Below are 25865 nucleotides of genomic sequence, written 5' to 3'. Positions count from 1 at the left end.
CGCTGGGGACCCCCTGGAAAAAGAAAGAAAGAAAGAAAAAAGTCCTTCAGGGTACGTTTTCTTTAAAACCTTGAAAAATGAGTTTTCATTGTGACAAATAGCTACAGTACTTAAAGCATTACTGATGGAACACAATCAATTGATTGATCATTCAAATAAAAGGTTCTCTGAAAATGCGGTGCATCTGACCACTTGCGGTCAGATGGGTGGACCATAAACACTTTCAAGATTGGGCCCCCTGATCCAGAAAAGGTTGAGAAGCACTTATCTAATGTAACCCATATAGTTCACTTAGCTGAGGTGATGGTGTAAGTGAACTGCATGACATTACAAAAGTTTAACGTTTATCACAATTAGAAGCAGCCATGCAGTTTACTTTTGCCAGAATGTGTCATAGATAATGAGTAGATATTAATGAATATCCACTTTAAGTTCTTCAAAGACACCACTGCTCTGTGGTTTCAATTAAAGCCTAGGCTTTAATTGAAACCACAGAGCAGTGGTTCTCAAGGTGGGGCCCAGGAACCCTCTTGGTTTCTTGAGGGGGTCCAAATGGACCCTTACAGGTCTGTAACTCAAAACAAATGAAAAACTTTGAGAAGCACTGCCATGGGAAACAGCTGTCCACCAGATAAATATCCACACTGATGCTGCAGTGAATACTGTCATGGACACATGAGGGAAATGGTGATAGTGTAGAGAAGCATCGTCTTAATGCTCCCAAAAATATGTATTTTTAAGCGGTAAAAACACTACGTTTCGGCCTCTACAGCCTTCGTCAGGTGTACTAGTCTAGTGACATATAGTCCGTGAGCCAGGACCCCAAAAATGGGGTCATCATTACCATCTGGGGGGAATAATTCTCATAGTGATTTTTGGGTAGGTATACACCCCTAGAGCTAGGAAAAATGTGATAGCCTTGCATCGGTGGTAGCTATCTGTGTGTTATCACTCCTTTTATAACCACAAGCCAAAACACAGTTTTCAAAATCCAAATGAAGCATTCTACTTCAAACTGATGGTTCTCTCTTATTATTGACCCTCTCTCTCTGAAAAATGGTTGGGATAAAGCTCAGACTATATATTGTCCAGAAAGGTTGTTAACATTTGCATATCTAGAATATTTTTCTATTACAGGCAGTGACAACATAGTGACTATATGTGATATAAGATGTACTTTGGTTTTAATGAAAGATGGAACACAAAGGGTTCCTTTGTAAATTACCTATAGATTTAAAACCATGTTAGATTCTAAGGAAATGTATTATGAAATTCAATAAACAGAATATAGTGCAATGGGTAAGAAAATATCCAAAATGGCCACTAAACACACGCCTGGCAATTTTTTACTTTTAATCCGCTTGTCTTAGAATACCTCTGTTTAATACCTCTTTTTTAGGGTTTTCATATGTAGAATCCATTCGTGATGTTATTTTTTTAATATCAGGTCAATCATGTCAAAGGTCAGGTCAAGGTTAAAATTGACCTCTGGGAGAACAACAAATGGAAACAACTTGATGAACATTCATGGTTCACTATTCATGATTTTGTTTTGTGAAAAGTGTCATTAACATGTCACAAGAACTGGTATTCATAATAACATGAATGTAAAATGATATAATCTAATGTCAAATATGTATCTTTTGCAACTACATCTGTATTCTCCAACCCACATCCTGTTCTACCTCATCCTTACAAGTATCCTCCTTATTAACATCACTCCTCATCTGTAGCTTGAACATATCATCAGTAACCATCTTCACCAGAGCCGTTACAGTACATCAGTGATGTACTTCTCACTCTCTGTGCCCTAAATTGATATTGCACCATGTCACATAGCTCTGACGGTGGGGTCACCCTTAGCAATGACAGGAACAAGAATATCCTAGATCTCCTATCCAAATTTTGTGACATCAAACGACTTGTCAGGTGGGGCTTGGTGGTCTGCCACTTTCCACAACATCACTTGTAAATAAATGAGCCCACATGTGGTGCAACAGGTTGGTCGGTGTTGGAGGAAGGGCCATTGACTTGTGGCACCCACCTCACCCAGCACATCAGGGTAGCCTGGGAAGTTCCCTGCCAGCAAAGTGTAGTGTGCTCTGATCTTGCCTTTGTCATACATATAAGACTGTCCCATCCCAATGCTCCATCTATACTTTACACTGTAGGTCAACCTGATACACCCCAATACACAGCATACAACAGGACAAGAACATCAGTGTAATCACTGAGCATGTGTATCACACCCTTTCCAGAGATGGCTGCATCAGGGATATAGGAACTCATGGTGATGTCTACCTCATCATGACTAAATGCAGTATCTATCGTCAGCACTGAAGGTGTACAACATGCTCAACGGCTTCTGCTTAATGTTCTTACTCTTCATGATGACATCTCATGTGGGTAAAGGACATTACTATTCACAACAGCATGGGGGCAAATTAGCCAAGGATGGGATTGAAGAGATGATCTTTCTGTGTGTGAGGAATCCTACACCCCAATATTTTATGACCAAGACACACCAGTGCTTCAACTCTCCCTCTGTTTCTGCACATTTTGGGGAAGTCTTCAGTCCACTCCACTCACATGCATCATGACAGCATCTTTCCTGATCGTTATGGCAGTCTGCTCCCCAGACTGGTCAGCAGAGACAGTGATCCAGAATCCATCATGGTGCCGACAGACAAGGAGCACATGCATCTTCAGCAGGCACTGGGTTAGATATCAAGCACACTGCACATGGCCAGCATGGAAGAAGTGCTTCAGTCATGTGCTTCATGAGAGAAAAGGTGAAGTTAATGTCAATGTGTCTCCCTGCGCATTCAAACTGGTGGATGTGAAGTGTAGTAAGAAGTTGTCTACCCACTGTCAGCCAGTAGGATGGAGATGTGCAGTGTCCAGGTAGGCTACTGCTGTATCTGTTCAAATGTCTTTGGCCAAGTTGATAGAAACCACTTCAGAGTGCTGCTGATACACTCAGGACTGACCACTGAACTTGCCTGTCATGTTCTGCAACCACATGCATTTCCACTTCCAGTGCTGAACCTTGCATCAGTTTTGCAATGCAGCTGAAGAATGACTGTATAACATGCATCCCACCGGGATGCACAATTACATTATAGAGCTTATATACCTGCAAGGTGTCAACAAACGGCTCCATGTCAATTGTGAGGTGAATAGGGCCTGCTGTACATGTCAACCAGTGACCATATCTGCTGCCTGCTTGGACACCTGGTTGGACGATAAGGTGCGAGAGAGACCTTGACCTGACCTTTAGCACATAGGCCAAAGACTGACCAGCAAGTCAAAATATAACATTAGAAATAGATTCTACACCTATGAATGCCCCCCCCCCCCCAGGTCCCCATATGAATCACGTTCACGAAGTTCACAGATTCCCTCACACAACTGCAATATTTTGTTGTTTTTAACATAATTTAGTACAATGGAACATCACCATGGGATGGACACCATCTTTGATTTGGCAATAAAAAATGAACTGATGGTAATTTCACTGATTCAGCCATATTTCTTGAACCCTAAGACCTAGTTTTAGACACCAAAACCACCTTTCTAGGTTGAACAGTATCATAAAGCCATTTAAGCTCCTGGCAGTCATATTGGACGCCATCTTGAAAATGATGGCTTTACGAGAAATATAATTTCCTAGATTTTTTTGTATGTTCTTAAGCATGCCTAGACGTACCAGAACCAATTGAAAAACCTTTTGTATATTTTTTTGGGGGGGGGTTAATAGTATGTTTTCATATATTGACCCATGTAATTTTCGCCTAGTGTTATAACATAAAATGCATGATAGCACCCATAAAGCTACCATTGGTGCAAGGCTATCACATATTTTCTAACTCTAGACATGCATACCTTGACAAAAATCACTATGAGCATTATTCCCCTCAGATGGTAATGACCAACCCCCCTGGCTCACGGACTAATATGAGTTTCATTGATCATTTCCACATTTAAGCATTATGTTTAAGGGCAGTCATTACATTTTTACCAGGTGCTCGAAGAGCGCCGGGTCTAAGAAGAGACTGACTAGTCAAACACTTTCTCGACACGTTTTCATCATTGGCTGTCCTTTAAGCCAATGGGGAGACTTCCCCGAGACTTCCTAAATTACTCTGACTTCCCCATACTCTGAACGGCAGCCGTCCTCCCATGCTATGGGATCATAAGCCTCGCGCTCCCCTGTCTCTCTTCTCCCCCTCTCTCATTTTCACGCAGCTGGCCTGGGGCTGACGAGCGTGTATCATTGCCCGGCCATCAGCGCTGCTTCATGCCGCTCGTTAATTCATTTGCTCCAGGTGTGTAAGCTCAGAGGCTCATCTAAGTGGGCATTGGGCAACAGTCTAACCTCCCGACTGGTTGACAAAGATAGCAGTAGTTGAGCCATGTTTGCTTGCTACAGACCATGCTAATGAGTGCTAGTAAGTGCTAACAACAAATGAATGCTAACACACACACACACACACACACACACACACACACACACACACACACACACATGGTCACAGAGAGAAGCACCTGGTATAATATGACTTGTCATTTATTGTTTCTTTAGCTCTCATTATTGACAATTGCAAGCAGGCAAAAATTACTTCGTGAATGACAGAACACAAATTGAACGAGAGATGCTACACTCCTGTGCCACATAATAATAATAATAATACATCAAACTAATACGAAACACTTTTCTAGATACTCTAAATAAAGATGCTTTACATAAACAACAAATAACCATTGAAACAGAAACATAAAAAAATAACAATTAAAAGAAGGGTGAAACAGAATGTTGAAACAATAACAATAGAAAGGTGATTAGGTGTGGAAGGCATGTCTGCTGAGGTGGACATCTGCCAAACAGAAACGCAATTACAAGGCACCCACTCTATTGGCTGCTGGTTTAATTTGACTGATTGATTGATTGATTGATTGATTGCTTGATTGATTGATTGCTTGACTGATCCCCTGGAGGGGAAATTAATTTGACCGCCACACAGAAACACAAACAACGACAGCAACAACACAACAATATGACAGTGAATGCTTGCACTGCAGTTTTTCTAAATGATTCTAGAGTGCCGTTATTGGTGAATGATGCCTGATAGAAGATTTATTAAGGGTAAAACTGTTCTGTCAAAGTGAAATATCACTTTAACATCCACATATACCATGGCCAGAAAAGGCTATATCAAATTCACAATCAATAAAATATACAGTGAGTCACTATAATATAAAATAAAAGTTCCACTTTTATTCTATCCATCAATCAATCAAAGTAAGTAAGTTTTATGATGACCTTTTGAAAACTGCTTTTCAGGTTAACAGGTGGAATTGCTGTCCCACCATAGATGATTTTCTAGTGGTGTCTCATGCAGTAAAATTAGGCAGCAACAAATGGCAAAATATCAATTTATTGACAGCACCAATTTCTTCTACCAGTATGATAAGGGATTTTGCATGGAATTCCTGTCCCTTCAATAAGTCTGCCTGAACCTTACAAAAAAATACATAATCCTGTTTAGGTCTGTTTATCCTCAGCTGCTCTTAAAAACAATTGACTCCAAATAATTGTGTTAACTCGACATAATTGTGTTAAATACCCACAGAGAGAGAGAGATGCCTATCTATTATGACACAAAGAAAGTCGGCATATAAAAAAAGCTGCCAGTTCGGTTCTTCAAGAAAGCTAGACAAACAAAAAAAACACTCATCAAATCACCTCCCAGCAGGGGCGTCATTTGCGGTCCCAGGGGATGGCAAGCACTGAGTACATCTCAATCCACACCCATCCACACATAGGGGTAGGGTTTTCTTGTCTACAACCATACATTCATTAACCACTTTCAACCTGGCATGTCATGATAGGCGAGCATTTTCAGAAACGAAAATAGAAGATCTACAAGCTCACAACGTGCTGCAATCTGAAGCGCTGTGAGCTTGTAGATCGTCTATTTTTGAAAGAATAGTGATTTTAAGTGCTACTTTCTTTTGCCACCCTTGTAGTTTTTAATGAAATTACACCCCTGCCTCACAGGTCTGCTTGTGTGGTCTCTGTGGTCTCAGGCACCACACCGGGCCAGGAATTCTGAGGCAGAGTTAATTCTGGACCGTAGGGATTTGTTTACATCACATGGATTTAGCAACACTGTGCGGGTTTCTTTTGGGGAAAAACGAATAAAAAAAGGGAATACCACATGCCACTTGTAAAAACACAATCTGCCCAGTGATTAAAGAATTACTGTCAACACTTGCATGACCTACTATCCAATAATAAAATTACCCTGTAAAATAAATAACAGAGTAAATTTAGACACAAAGCAACGCCATATATGGTATTAGTCTGTATTGTGTGAGAAAACAAAGTCACCATATGGAAAACACAAAGAACAGACCTAATAGATTATTGATTCTCTCTTTCTCTCTTTCTCTCTTTCTCTCTTCTCTCTCTCTCTCTCTCTCTCTCTCTCTCTCTCTCTCTCTCTCTCTCTCTCATCCTTATACACTCAGTTAGATGAGACAGAGACACACACAGATTACACACACACACACACACACACACACACACACACACACACACACACACACACACACACACACACACACACACACACACACACACACATAGAGACAGATAGACAGACAGACAGACAGACAGACAGACAGACAGACAGACAGACAGACAGACAGACAGACAGACAGACAGACAGACAGACAGGAGCAAAAACATAGTCTCCAGCCTTCTGCCGTCCGGCCTGATGGAGACAATGAGAATTGTACAGCTATTGAGGCCATCCACCGAAGGTTTATGGATCCAAAAAACGTCCCCCTGATCCAAAGCAATGCTCTCTAAATCTGCGCTTGAAGACCTCAGTGGCTCTGATTAAGTGATTAAATGTGATAGCAGGGCAACGATTAACAACCTGAAGTCTGAGGCAGAGCTGTAAAGCTTAGTGGGACAAGCTGAAAGAATCACGATTGGATGAATGGGATACAGACAGTACTGTGGAGGAGGGTCCAGATGGAACAAAACTAAATGTGCAATGAGTCACACAATGTGCTGCTATCAAATTCTCCAGAGATTCAACACGCGCACAGATGCATATCACCTGCTTAGACTCGCGTACTAGTTGACACATGTAATAACCCAGGTGTAGGTTGCCTGTGAACGATCATTTAAAAAAATATATAAAACATCTATAAAAAGCATACTGAGAAGCTGCCTGTCTGCCAGCAAATTGGAAGATTTCATGTTGATGGCCACTGAAAAGGACATCCTTGTGGCTTTGGACACAGTCTGTAATTGACAGAGTTGTATATAGTAGAACGAGCCACTGGGGAGACTGCTACTATAAGTTAGAAAGGCGATTTCATTATTATAACAAAATTACTCATAATAATCTAGCAGCTTTTAGACCGAAGATAATGAGATCATGTGACAACTACTAACACTAATCCAGCCCTCTCTCAGGTTGTCATTGTTGTTAATGTTGACGGTGTTAAAGGGTCATGCAGCTTTTTTCACTAAGTAAACATGCAATACATGCAACTATTGTGAATTAGTGCACACTGCCAGCAGAAGGCCAAGAAACTCAGTTCCTGAATATGCTTCAAATCGGTTAATGATAATTATGCTGTTTTTGTAAATTAATAATCTCAGAGTATGGGATCTACAGTGCTGCCAATGAACTCCTGTCCCTCCAGCTGCAGGCGCGCAACTCTAATGCATTTGATGATCTGTGCATGTAAGAAAAATAAAAGTGTCAGCTAACCTTTTAGTTACACCAATATTAATCCTGTAAAGTCATTTTATCCTTATTGGTGAAGATTATAATGATCACAATAAGTAGCGGTAGAGAGGGAGAGAGACATAGAGATCATAGTTGATAATCTACGCATGTAACAAATATATTTTTCAGTTAATCTCTTATTAATCGCACCAACCATCTTGTTAAGTAGTTTTGTATTCAACTTTGTTTTCTATATTCCACACATAGCGCCTGCTGAAGCTCACACACTACAGAGAGAGGGAGAGAGAGAGAACGGGAGATAGGGGAGAGAGTGAAAGAGACAGTCTCATGGAAGCCCGCATTTGACATACCAACATACATACAGCTACGGCGAGAGCTTGATGTGTATTAAGACAGAGATCAGTGATGTTACAAATAGGTTTGTCAATTTAAGGCATGGTGTCAAGTTTTTACTTCTTTGAGTGTGGGCCAGTGATAACCCGACATGTTACATTTCACTTCACAGCTTACTGTATGTCTATGAGTTTAATTCATTGCTGTACTTGCTAGATACGCTGAAATTGGTGACCTACTGAAGTCTGTGACTCCAGTGGTCCCCGTTTTCTCTGCAAAAGCAGCACATTGTGAATTAGCCTATACAGCACTATTTTAGGGTTAAGTTAGTTCTTGCGTTGTGCACATAATAAAATGATCTGTCACTTTCTGTGATGTTTTTGCCCTCTGTTTCCTTCCATAAAAGCAGTTATTTTTCTTACAATCATGCTCGTGCTATAAAAAAGAATTTATAGGTGCCTAAACTACACTGATTTTGTGTGTTTTCTTTAATATTTTTATGGCAATTTGGATAGATATGGTGTCCGCTGTCATTAAAATTCCGGGCTAATTCCTGTTCCCAGTCCAGCCCTGTACAAACATAATTGACACAAGGCATTAACAACCAGCATCCTTATTGTTTATTTTGCTCGAATCAAGTAAGAAGGTTATAAATGATTATTAGAGCTGTCTGGACTGCCTCATGTAACTTACGATGAATTGGGTGCATTTTAATAGATCTATTAAAATCAGGAATCAAGTAGGCGTATATGCTATTATAACCGAATATGTACCTGAAACTCAGAGGTTGTGAAACCTGGTCATGAGTTCAATGTTAGGGGGGGAATTATTCCTCAGGGAGTGATTTGAATGATAGAAATGTAATCTGTATTATGTTGTTGTTTTAACCAGATCATAAGATACTGAAATGTAATCTGTATGATTTTATTGGAAACGAAGTATGACGTGTATGAAAGATTGCGAAAATCAACAGACTAGCATAGAAAGTTTGGGTGGAGACTGGAGAGATCATTTTAGTATCAAAATAACTGCAACATATTTAAGCATTTATCTATTCTCTAGACAAGCGGGATCACTTGTCTGGATGTTGAGAGGCTCAACATCCTACAAATAATTTGGCCTAAATACTAGCTCTCCAGCTGCGCTGTAACCTCTAGTGTGGAACATTGTTGATAAAAATGGAAGTTCTCTCTCAAAACTGCTATTGTAGCACTTCTACAGAGACCACTTGGAGGAAAGGTTGCTGTTTCAGCTGAGATTATAGTAGGACCGATCATCGGCTCTGGTGTCCGTTTTGCCCAAAACAGAGCCACTGCGGTTAATGTGGTTAAATGATCATAGTGTTTTGTAGCGTAGCATGCTTTTTAAGCCTAAGGGGTGACCCCTTAGCTTAGAGAAGCAGCTGCTCCAGAGCCTTTTATTGGGTTCACCTGGGAGACAATGTCTCACAGGAACAGTGAGTGAGGCATATTTCACTGGAACCTCATACGGCCTCCAGCTGTTTCTGCTTTGGAACCATTGATGTTTTAGTACAGCTGTACAGTACAGCCAGTACAGCAGTTGTCTGAACTTGAATTCAAACACAGGGGCACATGGAATACGCATAAGACAGAAGAAACACACACTCTGTTTAATGCAGTGGTTCTCAAACTGGGGTTTTTGTACACATTTTTACACTCTCACAGTTCCCAAAGATAGAATATGTTATCAAATGGGGCCAAATGCATAACAAACGGGTCCTTGAAATTAAAAACCAGAGAACCACTAGTTTGAGAACCACTAATTTAAAGGGGTAGTTCACCCCCAAAATAACTTTTTTCGATTAGTTTCTCACCTGATCAAAATTGATCATTGAAGTAAATAAGCGGCCACGGCAAAACTGTATCAAAAATCATTTATAAACTCCAAAATAACTCTCAGTTAGTTAGTTAGTTAGTTTATTTGTTTCGGTCATGGTTTAGGAAAACAAAACAGTTGAGCATACAGAATATTTTCAACAAAATCATTTGACCGAAAAGGTTTGGGCTGAAGCTGAAGCTTATTATGCCCACCTCAGTGTTATCCAAGGAGGACTAATGTACTGCAGAGGTTAAAGCAAATGTTTTAAATATGGTTTTGCTCTCGAATATTGGAATATTGGATTAGGAATGCGACAAAAACCCTTCACGGGGTGAGTAATTGATAGAAGTAGAATTGAATTGATCGAAAAAAAGTAAAAAGTAGACTACTTTTTTCTTTTTTTCGATCAATTCAATTCTACTTCTATCAAAGTAGAATAGAATTGATAGGAAAAAAAAGTCCTTTGGGCAGTGAAGTACCTCTTTAAAGCCCAGTCCACACTAATGATTCGCAACGCAACTAGTTGCAGGTCGGCGCAGTTTTGAAATAATGTTGCAAGTTGTTACAAGTTGTTACAAGTTGTTACAAGTTGCTACTAGTTGTTACTAGTTGTTACAAGTTGTTACTAGTTGTTACAAGTTGTTACAAGTTGTTACAAGTTGTTACAAGTTGTTACTAGTTGTTTCTAGTTGTTACAAGTTGTTACAAGTTGTTACAGGTTGTTACTAGTTGTTACAAGTTGTTACAAGTTGTTAGAAGTTGTTACTAGTTGTTTCTAGTTGTTACAAGTTGTTACAAGGTGTTGCAAGTAGTTGCAAGAGGTTAAAAGTTGCAACTAGTTGCGTTGCAAATCATTGGCGTGGACTGGGCTTAACAAACAGATAGCAGCAGTTACATGCTCGAGATGGCTTTCCTATTTTCCGAGGGTTACAATTTTAACTGTGTGCTACATGAATACATTTTATGCCCAAACACACACACACACACACACACACACACACACACACACACACACACACACACACACACACACACACACACACACACACACACTCACACAGGCAGACAGACAGACAGACAGACAGACAGACAGACACACACACACACACACACACACACACACACACACACACACACACACACACACACACACACACACTGTGTGTGTGACATTTGCAAGATGGGACATTTCAAACATTGATGGCCAGATTGATCTTGTCACATTACATTACATTACATTACATTACAGTCATTTAGCAGATGCTTTTATCCAAAGCGACTTACAATAAGTGAGATCCAATAAAACAATACAAAACTAAAACAAGAGTTCGTACAACTAGTTAACAACAAGTAGGCCAGGCAAAGAGGAAGGGTAGTGTTTCCTGAAGAGGTGGGTTTTCAGCCTGCGGCGAAAGATGGGCAGTGACTCTGCTGTCCTGACATCAGTGGGAAGTTCATTCCACCACAGAGGAAAAGGTTGAACAATAAGAGCTATTATTCCCAGAACCCTAATATATAATTCATCATTTTGGCCACGAAAGATACCACTGTCCTCACTCAGTTCCATTTGACTGAATGATCAATACTAAATCAATAATAAATCATGTTTATGACTGTCCAATGTTCATTAGAATGTTTCAGGGACCAATTCCCTGACAAATATTTTCCATTTAACTCACAACAAAATGTCTTCCCGGAATGACTTTCAAATAACGTCTGTGTTCACTTTCCCCGCATCCACGTAATAAATGGTAAATGGTGCATTTATATAGCGCTTTTATCCAAAGCGCTTTACATATAATAGATTCACACACACATTCATACACCGATGGCAGAGGAAACCATGCAAGGCACCAACCTGCTCATCAGGCGCAATTAGGGGTTCAGCGTCTTGCTCAAGGACACTTCGACAGTAACTCCGGGGGAGCCCGGGATCGAACTGAGAACCTCACGGTTGCCATCCGGCTGCTCTACCGGCCACTCTACCCCTGAGCCACTGCCGCCCCAGTGGCCCCAGTAATAATGGATATTAGCTTGCGTTTGCATTGAGCCTCTTATGCCTAATGTATGCTCCGTCATTGTGAGCTTGTAGATCAGCTATTTTCGGCGTGCAACACTGCCATACGACAACGTAAGCAGTGAGACTGTGACACCTCATTCATTTTAGGACGGAGGGCTTGTTTTCATTATGATTCAAAGGAGGCAGGAGGTGATGCTTACCAGACCAAGAACATCCATCTGAAAACAGGTTCAGACAGAACAAACATCAGGCTGAACCAACCGCGCACGTGTGTGTGCGCACACACACACACACACACACACACACACACACACACACACACACACACACACACACACACACACACACACACACACACACACACACACACACACACACTTTTTATCTGATTTTGGTAAAAGAAATACAAGTAATCACAATATAACTGAAACCCAGGATAAACACATAAAAGCTTAATGAAACACTTGTTTCCAATGTGGTCCTGCAAACATGCACGCATGCAAACGTATGCACATGCATGCATGCTAGCATACACACACACACACACACACACACACACACACACACACACACACACACACACACACACACACACACACACACACACACACACACACACTGATTCTGAGTATCATTACCCTGTCCAGTTACTGGCCAAATTTGTAAATTATGGTAATATCATGATCTAAAATGAACATTTGTTTTGAATCAGAAACAGCCTCTGGATCACGATTCATTTTATTGGCGAAGTGAGTCAATACCAAGACTTTGACTCAGTAAATGCCTCTCACAGGACACATAATATAAAAGTGCTGTCTGTGTGTGTGTGTGTGTGTGTGTGTGTGTGTGTGTGTGTGTGTGTGTGTGTGTGCGTGTGCGTGCGTGCGCGTGCGCGTGCGCGTGCGTCTGTGTGTGTGTGTGTGTGTGTGTGTGTGTGTGTGTGTGTGTGTGTGTGTGTGTGTGTGTGTGTGTGTGATGACCAACTGTGCCCTGTTGCTCTGTTGGTTCAGTGGCAGAGAGAGCTGCTGATCTCTGCCACAGAATGTCTCATGTTCTCAGACAGATGCTGGGTTTGATGTTTACCTGGTATCCCTGGCCCCCCACCACCTTTCTTTGTTATTACCATGAGTTGTTTCAAAAAGTGTATATTGATGTTTTTAATTTTGTGTTGTTGTTTGTTGCACTGTCGTTTGTTCAGTTATTTGAGTGTTGACTGTTTAATGGACCACAATGGAAACAAGCCTTTTGCTTTTTTGTCGCCATTTGGTAAAAATATTCAGTCTATCAAAGTATCGCGCTTACATTGTTGTAGCCCTAATAGTTTTTCTATGCACTCTACAGTAGGTGAACGTTGTTTAGTTTAGTTGTCTGTACACTTACGTTCATACTTACTCTGATTTTGTACTTTGTAAGTTGGTCTGGAATGGATAAGAGCTTCTGCTAAATGACTAAATTCTGAACTGTAATTGAAGATTTTATTGTTTGCTTGTAGATCAAGATGAAGTGGACCATGCATTGTATACAGTCCATTGGATAGGATTTCATGGAGCAAAATCTCATGTTTGATTAATTATATTTTTAATTCCTTGCAATGATTTCCACTTGGTGGTGTCTGCATGGCAGCTGAATAATAGACTAATGCTTATAGTAAAATAGCACATTGCAGTCATTTGATTCCTTTGAAAAAAGGGCCAATACACACCAAAGAGGCTGACGGCAGGTGCGTAGGACAAAAGGAAGGTCCAAATGCAAACAATGAAATGCAATTTGCTTCCAACCTACACATAACGTTTAGAGATGAAATACCACATTAATCACAAAAAAAATTTGTATTCATAGCTAGTACAGCAGCATTCTCAGATCCAACAAACCCATTGACCCTGAATAAAAACAGAAGACATTATGTCATATCAGTACCCTAAAGACTATATAGACAAACATATATAACAATAAATGCCATCAGGTTCAATTTATCAACTCGCTGCCACAACCAGTGGGAATCACTTATCTAACTAATGTGCATAAAACAAACATGATGAATTTAGCGTCTCAGGCATATTTCAGTGTCCTGGCTCTTTGTACAGTATAACAAATGTTCTACTTTTATGGGCATGCTACCATAAACAACACACCATGCCATCCTCTTGAGTTAGCTTGTAGCTGTAATCTATAAAATGTTCAAACTTCTACCCTCATGCCTGGCAATGAAATGTAGTTGTTTACAACGTAGGTTCAGGAGTGGAGACCACCCTCTGCTTATGTTATCACAGCCACTCCCCGTCCTCAATCGCTTCCCTGTCTACCACACTACCTTCACTCATTAGCCACTCCCCATTCATAATCACCCCTATCCACTACACCTGCCTCCACTCACCTCAGCCAATCCTTGTTGCAATCACCACAGTATAAATACACCTGCGATCTCTCAACTCTTGTTTGTTCTGCTCCACTACAGACCAAACATGGGTCGCGAGTACTGCGCTCGTAGATCGGCTCTTTCTGCCTTTCATCGGTTTCAAGTTTGTTGACCACATTATGCTTTCGATAAGAACTTCATTTAACAGTCCATTTATCAAGTGCCAGTAATCCGTCAAGCGAGCTTGTAGATCGGCTACTTCTGCTATCGTCTACCGAACGCCCCAGACGACAAGCTCTTCCGAACAACACCTCCAGCCATCATCACCATACAGGGAGAGTGAACTTTATTTGTTATTACAATACTTTGCTAATGTTTCAGTCCTTAAGCATCACATTCTTGCATTGATTCGTTCTATGCCTTAACATCCTAGTTCACTTCGAGAAGTCTCCTCCTCCTTGCTGGTCGATGTCCCAGAGTCAAGCCACTCAACGGAGCTCAAGCAGACCTGTTCCCCGTCTACACAGTGCACCTGCACGCCGCAGGCCCCCCCGCTCATCGTCAGGTTTGTATCGATGCTCTGGCCGCTTCCCTCCCCCCCTCCCCCTCTCCTTTCCCCCTCCTCCCGGCGCCGAGCGCCCCCCACACCGCCCGCCCTCCACATTTCGACCGGCGCCGAGCGCCATCTTCCCTCCCCCCTCCCTCAGTCCTCTCCTTTACTCCTCTTCCCGGCGCCGAGCGCCCCCCTCGAATCGGCACAGCGTGCCGATTCTTTCCAAGGACGGGCGCAGCGCGCCCTCCTCCCCCCTCAACGGGTACCACGTGCCCCCCCCATTCGACGGGCACCGCCCGCCCCCCACATTCGACCGGCGCCGAGCGCCCCCCTTCCCCCCTCCCTCGAGCGGCCCCGCCCACCCGGGCCACACGCTCTGATTATCTCGCGCACCACCATGCTGCAGATCCAGACGCACCTCGAGCGGCCCCGGCCACACGTTCCGACGCCGCCGCCCAGCCGGCGTCCTCAACCTCACCTCTCCTGACTCACCTCGAGCGGCCCCGCCCACCCGGGCTACACGCTCCGACGCCGCCGCCCAGCTGGCGTCCTCTACTACTCCTCTCCAGCAGACACGCGCACAGTCCACTTCCATCCCCCCCGCCCCTCACTTGCACGTGGACCGGCGTGCGCCTCGTCTGCTTCCAACCCCCCCCCCTCCCTCACGACCACGTGGGCGGGTGCCTAGTGCCCCAACCACTTCCAACCCCCCCCCCCCTCCTCCCTCACGATCACGTGGGCGGGTGCCTAGTGCCCCAACCACTTCCGACCCCCCCCCCCCTCTCTCCCCCCCCGGCCCCGGCAGGCCCGTCCCCCATGCCTCCCTCAAACATCTTCCCTCCCTCCCCCCCTGGCAGGCTCGCCCCGCCTCGCCTCCCTCCAACGTCCACGTCCCCCCCCTCTCGTCTGTCCCTTCTACCTCTCAAGCACAGCGGGTGCCTAGTGCCCCGCAACCTCTGTCCCCCCCTCCCCCCGCCTTCCCCCCCCGGCAGGCTTCCCCCGCCTCGCCTTCCTCCAACGTCCACGTCCCCCCCTCTCTGCCTTCCCCCCTCCCTCTCAAGCACGGCGGGTGCCTAGTGCCCCGCCACCTCTACTCTCCCCCCCCGCTCTCCCCCCTGGCAGGCCCGCCCCACCTCGCCTCCCTCAAACGTCTTCCCTCCCTCCCCCCCCGGCAGGCTCGCCCCGCCTCGCCTCCCTCCAACGTCCACGTCCCCCCCCTCTCGTCTGTCCCTTCCACCTCTCAAGCACAGCGGGTGCCTAGTGCCCCGCAACCTCTGTCCCCCCCTCCCCCCGCCTTCCCCCCCCGGCAGGCTTCCCCCGCCTCGCCTTCCTCCAACGTCCACGTCCCCCCCTCTCTGCCTTCCCCCCTCCCTCTCAAGCACGGCGGGTGCCTAGTGCCCCGCCACCTCTACTCTCCCCCCCCCCAGCTCTCCCCCCCGGCAGGCCCGCCCCACCTCGCCTCCCTCAAACATCTTCCCTCCCTCCCCAGCAGACACGCGCACAGTCCACTTCCTCCCCCCCGCCCCCCACTTGCACGTGGACCGGCGTGCGCCTCGTCTGCTTCCAACCCCCCCCCCCCCTCCCTCACGATCACGTGGGCGGGTGCCTAGTGCCCCAACCACTTCCAACCCCCCCCTCTCCTCCCTCACGATCACGTGGGCGGGTGCCTAGTGCCCCAACCACTTCCACCCCTCCCCCCCTCTTCCCCCCCCGGCAGTCTCGCCCCGCCTCGCCTCCCTCCAATGTCCACGTCCCCCCCCCTCTCGTCCGTCCCTTCTACTTCCACCCGGACCCATCACCTCCGGGATTCCTCCAAGCATCCGACACCACACATCCACGCCCACCCGGACCCGCCACCTCCAGGCCATCCTCCAAGCAGCCTACACCGTTTCCTCAAGCAACCTTCGTCCCACAACCACCCGGACCCATCACCATCGGGTTCCCCCAAGCAGCCCATGCCGTTCACCCCAAGCTCCCCCCACCCCACGATCACCCCAACCCGGCACCCCCGAGTCATCCCCCAAGCAGTCCACGTCTCACGCTGCACGCTCACCCGGACCCGTCACCTCCAGTCATCCTTCGAGCAGTTCACGTTCCACCGCAAACTGGGCCCGTCACCCCCAGGTCATGCTGCAAGCAGCAAACACACTACCCCACGAGCACGCAAGCAGGTGCCCACCACACCTCGCCACTTCCCCCCCCTCCCTCTGACCGGCGCCGTGCGCCTCCTCCTCCCTCGGATCGGCGCAGCACGCCCGACAGCATGCGTCTCCCTCCCCTCCGCCCTCGGATCGGCGCCGTGCGCCTCCTCCTCCCCCAGACCGGCTCAGCACGCCTCCTCCCGACGCCATGCGTCTCCCTAACCTCCTCCCTCGGATCGGCGCCGTGCGCCTCCTCCTCCCTCCACCGGCTCCGTGCGCCTCCTCCTCCCTCGGATCGGCGGCGTCCGCCTCCTCCCCCCCAGACCGGCTCAGCACGCCTTCTCCCGCCGCCTTGCGTCTGCCTCGGACTGGCAAAGCACGCCCTCCTACCGACGCCATGCGTCTCCCTCACGCCCTCCCTCACGCCCTCCCTCGGACCGGCGCCGTGCGCCTCCTCCTCCCTCGGACCGGCGCCGTGCGCCTCCCCCTCCCCCTCCCTCGGATCGGCACCGTGCGCCTCCATCGGACCGGCACAGCACGCCCTCCTGCCGCTCCTCCCTTGGATCAGCGCCGTGCGCCTACTCCTCCCTCGGATCGGCGCAGCACGCCCGACAGCATGCGTCTCCCTCCCCTCCGCCCTCGGATCGGCGCCGTGCGCCTCCTCCTCCCCCGGACCGGCACAGCACGCCTCCTCCCGACGCCTTGCGTCTCCCTCGGACTGACAAAGCACGGTCTCCTCCCGACGCCATGCGTCTCCCTCACCACCTCCCTCGGATCGGCGCCGTGCGCCTCCCCCTCCCTCCACCAGCTCCGGGCGCCTCGACCGGCGCCGTGCGCCTTCTCCTCCCTCGGATCGGCGCCAGATGCCTCCTCCTCCCTCGGATTGGCGCTGCGCGCCGCCTCCTCCCCCAGACCAGCTCAGCACGCCTCCTCCCGACGCCATGCGTCTCCCTTCACCTCCGCCTCGGATCGGCGCCGTGCGCCTCCTCCTCCCCCAGACCAGCTCAGCACGCCTCCTCCCGACGCCATGCGTCTCCCGTCACCTCCTCCTCGGATCGGCGCCGTGCGCCTCCTCCTCCCCCAGACCGGCTCAGCACGCCTCCGCCCGACGCCATGCGTCTCCCTCGGACTGGCAAAGCACGCCCTCCTACCGACGCCATGCGTCTCCCTCACGCCCTCCCTCGGACCGGCGCCGTGCGCCTCCTCCTCCCTCGGACCGGCGCCGTGCGCCTCCCCCTCCCCCTCCCTCGGATCGGCACCGTGCGCCTCCCCCTTACGCCTCCTCCTCCCTCGGACCGGCGCCGTGCGCCTCCATCGGACCGGCACAGCACGCCCTCCTGCCGCTCCTCCCTCGGACCGGCTCCGTGCGCCTCCTCCCTCGGATCGGCGGCGTCCGCCTCCTCCCCCCTCGGATCGGCGGCGTCCGCCTCCTCCCCCCCTCGGATTGGCGCCGTGCGCCTCCTCCCTCCACCGGCTCCGCGCGCCTCGCCGTGCGCCTCCTTCTCCCTCGGACCAGCGCGTGCGCCTCCCCCTCCCAGCACAGCACGCCGCCGCTCCTCCCTCGGACCGGCTCCATGCGCCCCCCTTCCTTCGCCCCGCCCCCCCCCACCCGCCCTCTTCCAGCCCATTGCATCCCGGCGCCGAGCGCTTCCTCCTCCCTCAGGGCGACCGGTTCGCCTCCGCCTGGTCCCCGAGTTCAACACCTTCATCCACTCCGCCCATCAACCGTACTCCGCGTTTTACCCAACAGCCTTCGCAATGCCTTTTTTGGGGCTACGAATGGTCGCAAAGAAGCATCCTCATCTCCCAGGCCAACACAGCCACAATCGACCCTATCAATAAGGTTGTTCAAACTCCCCCGATACCACATCATGCCTCCATCGTCCCGTTCGGACATCAGTCACCCCCCAGTCAAAACTCAGAACAGCCTGCACGGAACGCCTTCAAGCATTTCCACACCAACACAGGCTTCACCTTCCACTGACGTCATGTTCTCATGGCATTCTTCGCGTACCTCATTCTCAGCTGATCAACGGATCAACCCTCAGCCCCATCTCTCACCCCAGCCTGTCCGACACATTCCACTCCCACGAATCCCTCACGCTCGAGCGTATCAATCCGATCAACAGGTGCATTCATCCACCACGCATCCGCTCAGATCGACTCACCCCCCGTCCATTCCGAACGCATCCTCCGCCGTACCCCCATGATACGTTCCTCAATGCCGCACCTTAAGACCGGAGACCATCTCTGCCGAATCGTCAAAGAGACTACCTCCGCCAAATCCTAACCCCCTTGCATTCAACCTCGCCCCTACTCCGGCCACTCCTCCTGCCTGGCGTTCCCCCACCACGTCCTACAAGTCCCGCAGATCACGTAGTTTTGCATCCCCGGACGATGGTCCTCCCAAGCCTACCACATTCACGACAGAAGCAAAGTCCACGACGTCCGTTGCGCCCATCTCCACCCAGGACGACCGTAACGCGTTGCATCATCTTCAGCCTGTCCGCCCCGGAAGGGGGTCCCCTCTCTTGTGATCCTTCCCGAGGTTTCTTCCTCTTTCCTCCACCCAGCCTAGAGGGAGTTTTCCTCGCCCGATTGAGGGTCCAAGGACAGGGGGGATCATGCGACACAGTGCCCGAGCTCAAGACATTCGGTCTCCACCTCTCGGCTATCCACGTCATCGAACATGCTCTTTTGGGGACAGTGACGGAGCCTAGACGACCGACCGCTCCCCGAGTAGAGCAACGATGGCCGTCCGCTCCCGAGACATACTCCCCACAACCCAGAGTCTCACCCCGCCCGGGTTCCACATCCACACACGTCCACCCATTTTGGTTCAATAAAACCCGTTAACTTAAGCAGAAGGTGTGGTCTCTTACTAGTGAAATGTAGTTGTTTACAACGTAGGTTCAGGAGTGGAGACCACCCTCTGCTTATGTTATCACAGCCACTCCCCGTCCTCAATCGCTTCCCTGTCTACCACACTACCTTCACTCATTAGCCACTCCCCATTCATAATCACCCCTATCCACTACACCTGCCTCCACTCACCTCAGCCAATCCTTGTTGCAATCACCACAGTATAAATACACCTGCGATCTCTCAACTCTTGTTTGTTCTGCTCCACTACAGACCAAACATGGGTCGCGAGTACTGCGCTCGTAGATCGGTTCTTTCTGCCTTTCATCGGTTTCAAGTTCGTCCTCCTCCACCCCAACCTCCTCCTTCCCCCTCGATTCTCGCTCTTCTCCCTTCTGTCTCTACTTCTCTAGGAATCCGGGGGGGGGGACAGTGACGGAGCCTAGACGACCGACCGCTCCCCGAGTAGAGCAACGATGGCCGTCCGCTCCCGAGACATACTCCCCACAACCCAGAGTCTCACCCCGCCCGGGTTCCACATCCACACACGTCCACCCATTTTGGTTCAATAAAACCCGTTAACTTAAGCAGAAGGTGTGGTCTCTTACTAGTGAAATGAGGCATGGGGAAATTTGTGGGAAAGATGTCCCACCATATATCAACTAAATTGTCCACCACCATCAAATGCGTAAGTGCACTTCACATCAAGACACCATAAAGCAGTCAGTGATGATATACATCAGTGATGACCATGTAGCCTACATCAGTGGTTCCCAAACGTTTCCATGCCAAGGACCCCCCAAACAGCCATATAGCCTCTGGCTGTTGCCCCCCTATTGAGAAATATCTTAAAAAACGAAAATAGTGAAAATAGCCGATCTAGCTCATTATATGCTGCGATGAAAGATTTTGACAATAATGGCATGCCCAAAATAGTGACGCTAAAGGCTAGGTTGTGTTATGATTAAACTTAAACATAATAATTGTATGAATTGTATAATCAAAAATATATATGTAATAAAATAAAGTGAAGAGGGAGACAGAAATTCTGCACCCATGTGATATGCGTCCTAAACATTTGGCAATCAGGATGCCACAAAAGTTATTTTTTGTAAAATATATATACATACTTTTTTTCTCCTCATTCTCCTCTCCTTTCTAATTGGCCTCTCGGCACCCCCCTGGGGCCACCACAAACCTATGGCCTACATAACTCCCTCAGGAAATGAACAGTAGCATCAGTTTCACAACTCAGACATCACCAGGAAAGAAAGTTGAGGGGAATTACCGTGAGGGGAAACAGAGGTACCCAAATGTTATTACAAATATGGCAGCACATCTCATTCACATTGTTAGGTTGTTTGCTTTTGTTAGGATGACTTACAGCTGTTGGGTCCTGGTAATGGAAAAATAAACCAGCCATTAAGGAGAGCAGTAGCAGGTGTGCGCACCACTGGAGTCTGATGATTATTACATCCTGTCTTTGCAAATGTGGTGTGTTTGTCCTGTCTAGGTGTTTTGTGTATGTGTGTGAGTTTCTGTGTGTTTCTGGTTGTGTTTGGGTGTCAGCATATGAAAAGAGTAAAAATACCAATTGTCTTACCCTATTGGCATGGAGAGGGCACTACTATAAATGGCCAGTGTATTCGCCCCATTCCCTTTGTCAGTTAGAAAAATAACTTTTTAATTTTCCTGAAACTTGGAGGGAACAATCAGTAGGCCGCCCCCAAGTGATGACTACCTTTTGGCTTTTAAAGGTTAAGGTCACAATCTCTTACAACTGGAGTTGGTTCCTGAGTGCTGCACTGTGACTGCTCACTGCTCTATGGGTCAAATGCAGGGGACAATAATACCAAATAAAATGAAATCAGAGCAAAAAGACATAAGCGGTCAAAATTACTCATATCTGAGGTGGAAATTGCAGTGGTCTTGATCTTGAGTGTAATCGTTATAGTATTTACAATAGTTTATGAAAGCAAATGCCTTATAGGCTTAGGGAGCAATCCATAGAACTTGGCATACTACTACTCTGCCACCAAAATGTGGAATGCCCTGACACATATAGTGTTTTGTATTTGTTGATGACGATGATGTGTTATTGTGTTAATTTCTTATGCTATGTTGATGATGAATTGAATACATAGGACCACAATGGAAACAAGTCCCCAGGACTTTGTTGTGTTATGCTTTTAGCCTAAATGTCTGACTGTACCACCGTGCTGTTTACATTTCTGACAATATATTCAATCAATCAATCAATCAATCAATGGTATAGCTCTATGGTTGGCACTATCTCAGGGAGGTCCAGGGTTCAAACCCAACAGGGGTCTCTCTAATGAGTTTGCATGTTCTCCCCACATTCATCCTCCAGCTGCTCCATCCATCCACACATTCACATGATACAACATGTACTATGACCACCAACCCCACCCCTACAAATCATGCATAGCCTACACCCACACGATACAGCTATGCCACACAGACGTACACACTCTCTGGATTTTCACCGCAATAACAATCTTAGATTTCTTTCCATTCCTTATGAGTTTGCTCTCCATCTTGTTTTGGCAATTATCTCTTCATTTGTCATCTCTTTCTCTCATCTGTTTGTCCCACAACCATTATCTTTCCAGCACCTGCTCCCCTTCTGTTGTCCTCTTATTGAAGCCCAAGGCATTGTCAATACGTCTGACCAGCATCAGGAAACACGTATCTGAAAACACTAATCCAATCTGATCACTTGCAAATAATAGTGTGACAGTCAGTCCTAAAGATGAGATTTGAGAAACAAATTGGATTTGCCTGGTGTCTGAACAAAGCCTTAGATACCAACTGAGTCAGAATGGAAATTCTCATTGTTCAGGTCACAAAGCCAACTGTTGATCCCAGTGTGTGTGAGCTTTCTTAATGGAAACCATGATGAGACACACAATGGTATTAACTCTAATCCTTTCCTAGGGGCACCGTGGTTAAAATAACCCTTATAGGAGCATCTCCAACAACCAATACACAATGAGGTGGGGGCGAATAGTACCTACAGTAGCTACCCCAAGAGGGCATCACATGACACCTGATGCTCATATTTGACCATATTTACGCTCAGCTACCTTCTGTGATCTGAGGTTGTGATGTTTACCTCACATGCACGCATACACAGTACACACATTATATTCTTTTATTCACCATGAATGCATGGTTTCAATTAAGTAGTCAGCTGTAGGTCAAGTACAAGGATATATTTAACTTTTCTCATCCCATTCCTCTTAAATGCAAAATCATTTGTGGTCTTTACTGTAATTGTCAAAGTAATAACACACATACTGGGGAATTTTATGGGAACACGCATGCATGCACGCACGCACGCACGCACGCACGCACGCACGCACGCACGCACGCACGCACGCACGCACGCACGCACGCACGCACACACACACACACACACACACAGTTATGTAACATTACAGTGAACACGCCTAGATATTGGCCTGAAGACAGTTGCCAACGAATTATGTCAAACAATAATTGTTGAGGAGTTGGAGCCACTTCACATTATAAGATAAAAGTTTGAATGCATGAGCTCATGGCTCAAGAACATAACATATTCATGTTGGTGGTAAGTAGTTATCTGAGGAAAGCAGGGAGAAAGCCTAGCTAGCTATATACAAAGATAAGTGAGGAACTTGCTTGTGTCAGGCGACCAAGCTATACCAAAACAATAGATACCTAGCCTAAGCCATGGCATCTTGACTCCACACATAACACTGACGGAGATAGGTAATTGCAACTAATTGAAAACCGCAAACCCTTGCACAGCAGTGGAGATATTGAGCGGCAGAGCTACAACCAGTAGGTGTCCTACCCAACACCAGAGTCTATCTCTAAATGGAAGAGAGGGGACAGTGGGACACCTTCTCCAACCGTTGAAGATGTTGTGAGCTTGTAGATCGGCTATATTTGCTATTCATTGTATGAAGTACAAGTAAAATCTTGTGGCTGGTGATGAACTTAGTGGTAAAAGTGCATTACCTTATTGATTCATTCATCAACCATTTTGTTGTTCCCAGGGGAACAGCAGGGGGGGCACAGTGAGTCTCTCCATTGTAAATCTGTGTTCTGTACCTGTCTGCAGCTGGATTGACGTCAGTGGCAATTTCCAAAGAGATGGAATATGCGGGAAGCACATGAAAGTTCACACGCACATACACACACGCACACGCACACACACACACACACACACACACACACACACACACACACACACACACACACAGAAATGTATACATTAGCCTACGCAAGATGTTTATTGGCCCATGTTGTTATTACTGAATTGACTAGAATGTTCAATACTACCAGATTGTTGCCTCTTCAATATTAAGTGAAAATGGTGTTTCTCTGATGTTCTCTATTGTCTTCATTGTGAATTTCCATGCCATTGTGTATACAGCAGGACATTGAAAGAACACAAAGAATGAGCAGCACCCCTGGGTTAGCTTAGTGTTTACTGTTCTATTTAACATGATCATTCTCATTACAGCATGTTTCATTTACCACTGTATTTCTTAATTTTTTTCTCTTTTTTTCTTTCTTTTCTCACAACTCATAAGGCTAATTCTGCTGCTTCGTCATGTCATGGTCATGGTCATAGATTAGATGTGCGTTGTCTTCGTTTGTTACAGTTTGTTACAATCATTTTAGACTTCACTAAAATGAAGTCACTAGACTTCACTAGACCATGTCACCGTCATTGCTCGTCTAGAGCAGTGGTTCCCAAACAGTGGGCCGGGACCCATCTTTGGGTCCCGGACCAAGTTTTATGGGTCGCGAGTAAATATCTCGCAAGTAAATGTTTCCTATATATTTTAAGTTTAAGAAGTAGTGAAAATAGCAGATCTAGAAGCTCACAACGCGGCAGGAAACGACGCGTTGTGAGCTTGTAGATCCGATATTTACACTAGTTTGGGTCCCGGGCAAACGTCTAATTTCTCTTTTGGGTCTAGAGCAAAAACGTCTGCGACAAAAACAAAAAAATATCCATGAATTCAAGGCTCCATGGGGTGAGTAATCCATAGAAAAAAAGTTATTTTGGGGGTGAACTACCCCTTTAATGTACCAAAAGTAAAAGTAATCATTAATTATGCAAAATGCGTAGCATCACGAGGCATTGTGAGCTTATAAATCAGCTATTTTCAAATGGTCAAAATGTAGTGGTTATGTTTTGCTTTGTAATAGTCAAAATCTACAAAGTAACTACTAAATTAAGGTTTCAAATAATGGTAGAGGAGGAAAAAGTACAATATTTGCCTAGCGGAGTAGAAGTAAAAAAGTACTTAAAATTGGAAATACTCCAGGAAAGTAAAAAATACCCCAAAATGTAAGTACAGTACTTGAGTAAATGTACTTAGTTACTGTACACCACTGCAGACACTTATATTTTATTACTCTCTCTCTCACACACACACACACACACACACACACACACACACACACACACACACACACACACACACACACACACACAGCCACCACTCTACAGTGCCACATTTGTATCAACTGTTCTAAGAAAATCTGAACTCTGAACTCACATAATATGCGCTATAAAATATAATGGATTAGATTTAGTAGACCTATATTCAGCAAAACACTGCGTGAAGCTGGGAAACCCATTATTGTGTCATTGCCTGCAGCTAACGTCTGTACAGTCAATGATCCTCCCGCTGCTCCTGTGAGTAAACTAATAGTCATCAACTCAACTCTGCAGAAGCTCATGCTCTAGTCTTAAAATCATTCCACGATATTAATAAGCTATTTTAAAACGTAAAACAGCTTTAAAATCCATGTATCCAAATCGATATATTATAACTCTATCTATCTATGATCCGAATATCCTGAAGACTGGAAATTGGCTATTTTGTTTTGTAATGGAATAATAGTGGAATGTCTACTTTACATTACTATATTTTCTAAGGTAGCCTAACAGGAAGAGTGG

The 25865-nt window shown here is 46.4% G+C and overlaps 1 protein-coding gene across 1 annotated transcript in view; it reads right to left on the bottom strand.

Annotated features, from left to right (window-relative positions):
* The window catches only part of bmp16 (bone morphogenetic protein 16), a 604258-nt gene that overhangs the window by 190627 nt on the left and 387766 nt on the right, over positions 1 to 25865 (bottom strand). The window lies entirely within an intron of this gene.

Source organism: Gymnoscopelus braueri, assembly GCF_963280865.1.
Source record: "Gymnoscopelus braueri genome assembly, chromosome: 5".
NCBI classification, from domain to species: Eukaryota; Metazoa; Chordata; class Actinopteri; order Myctophiformes; family Myctophidae; genus Gymnoscopelus; species Gymnoscopelus braueri.
This window is presented reverse-complemented; position numbering and strand designations above follow the sequence as displayed.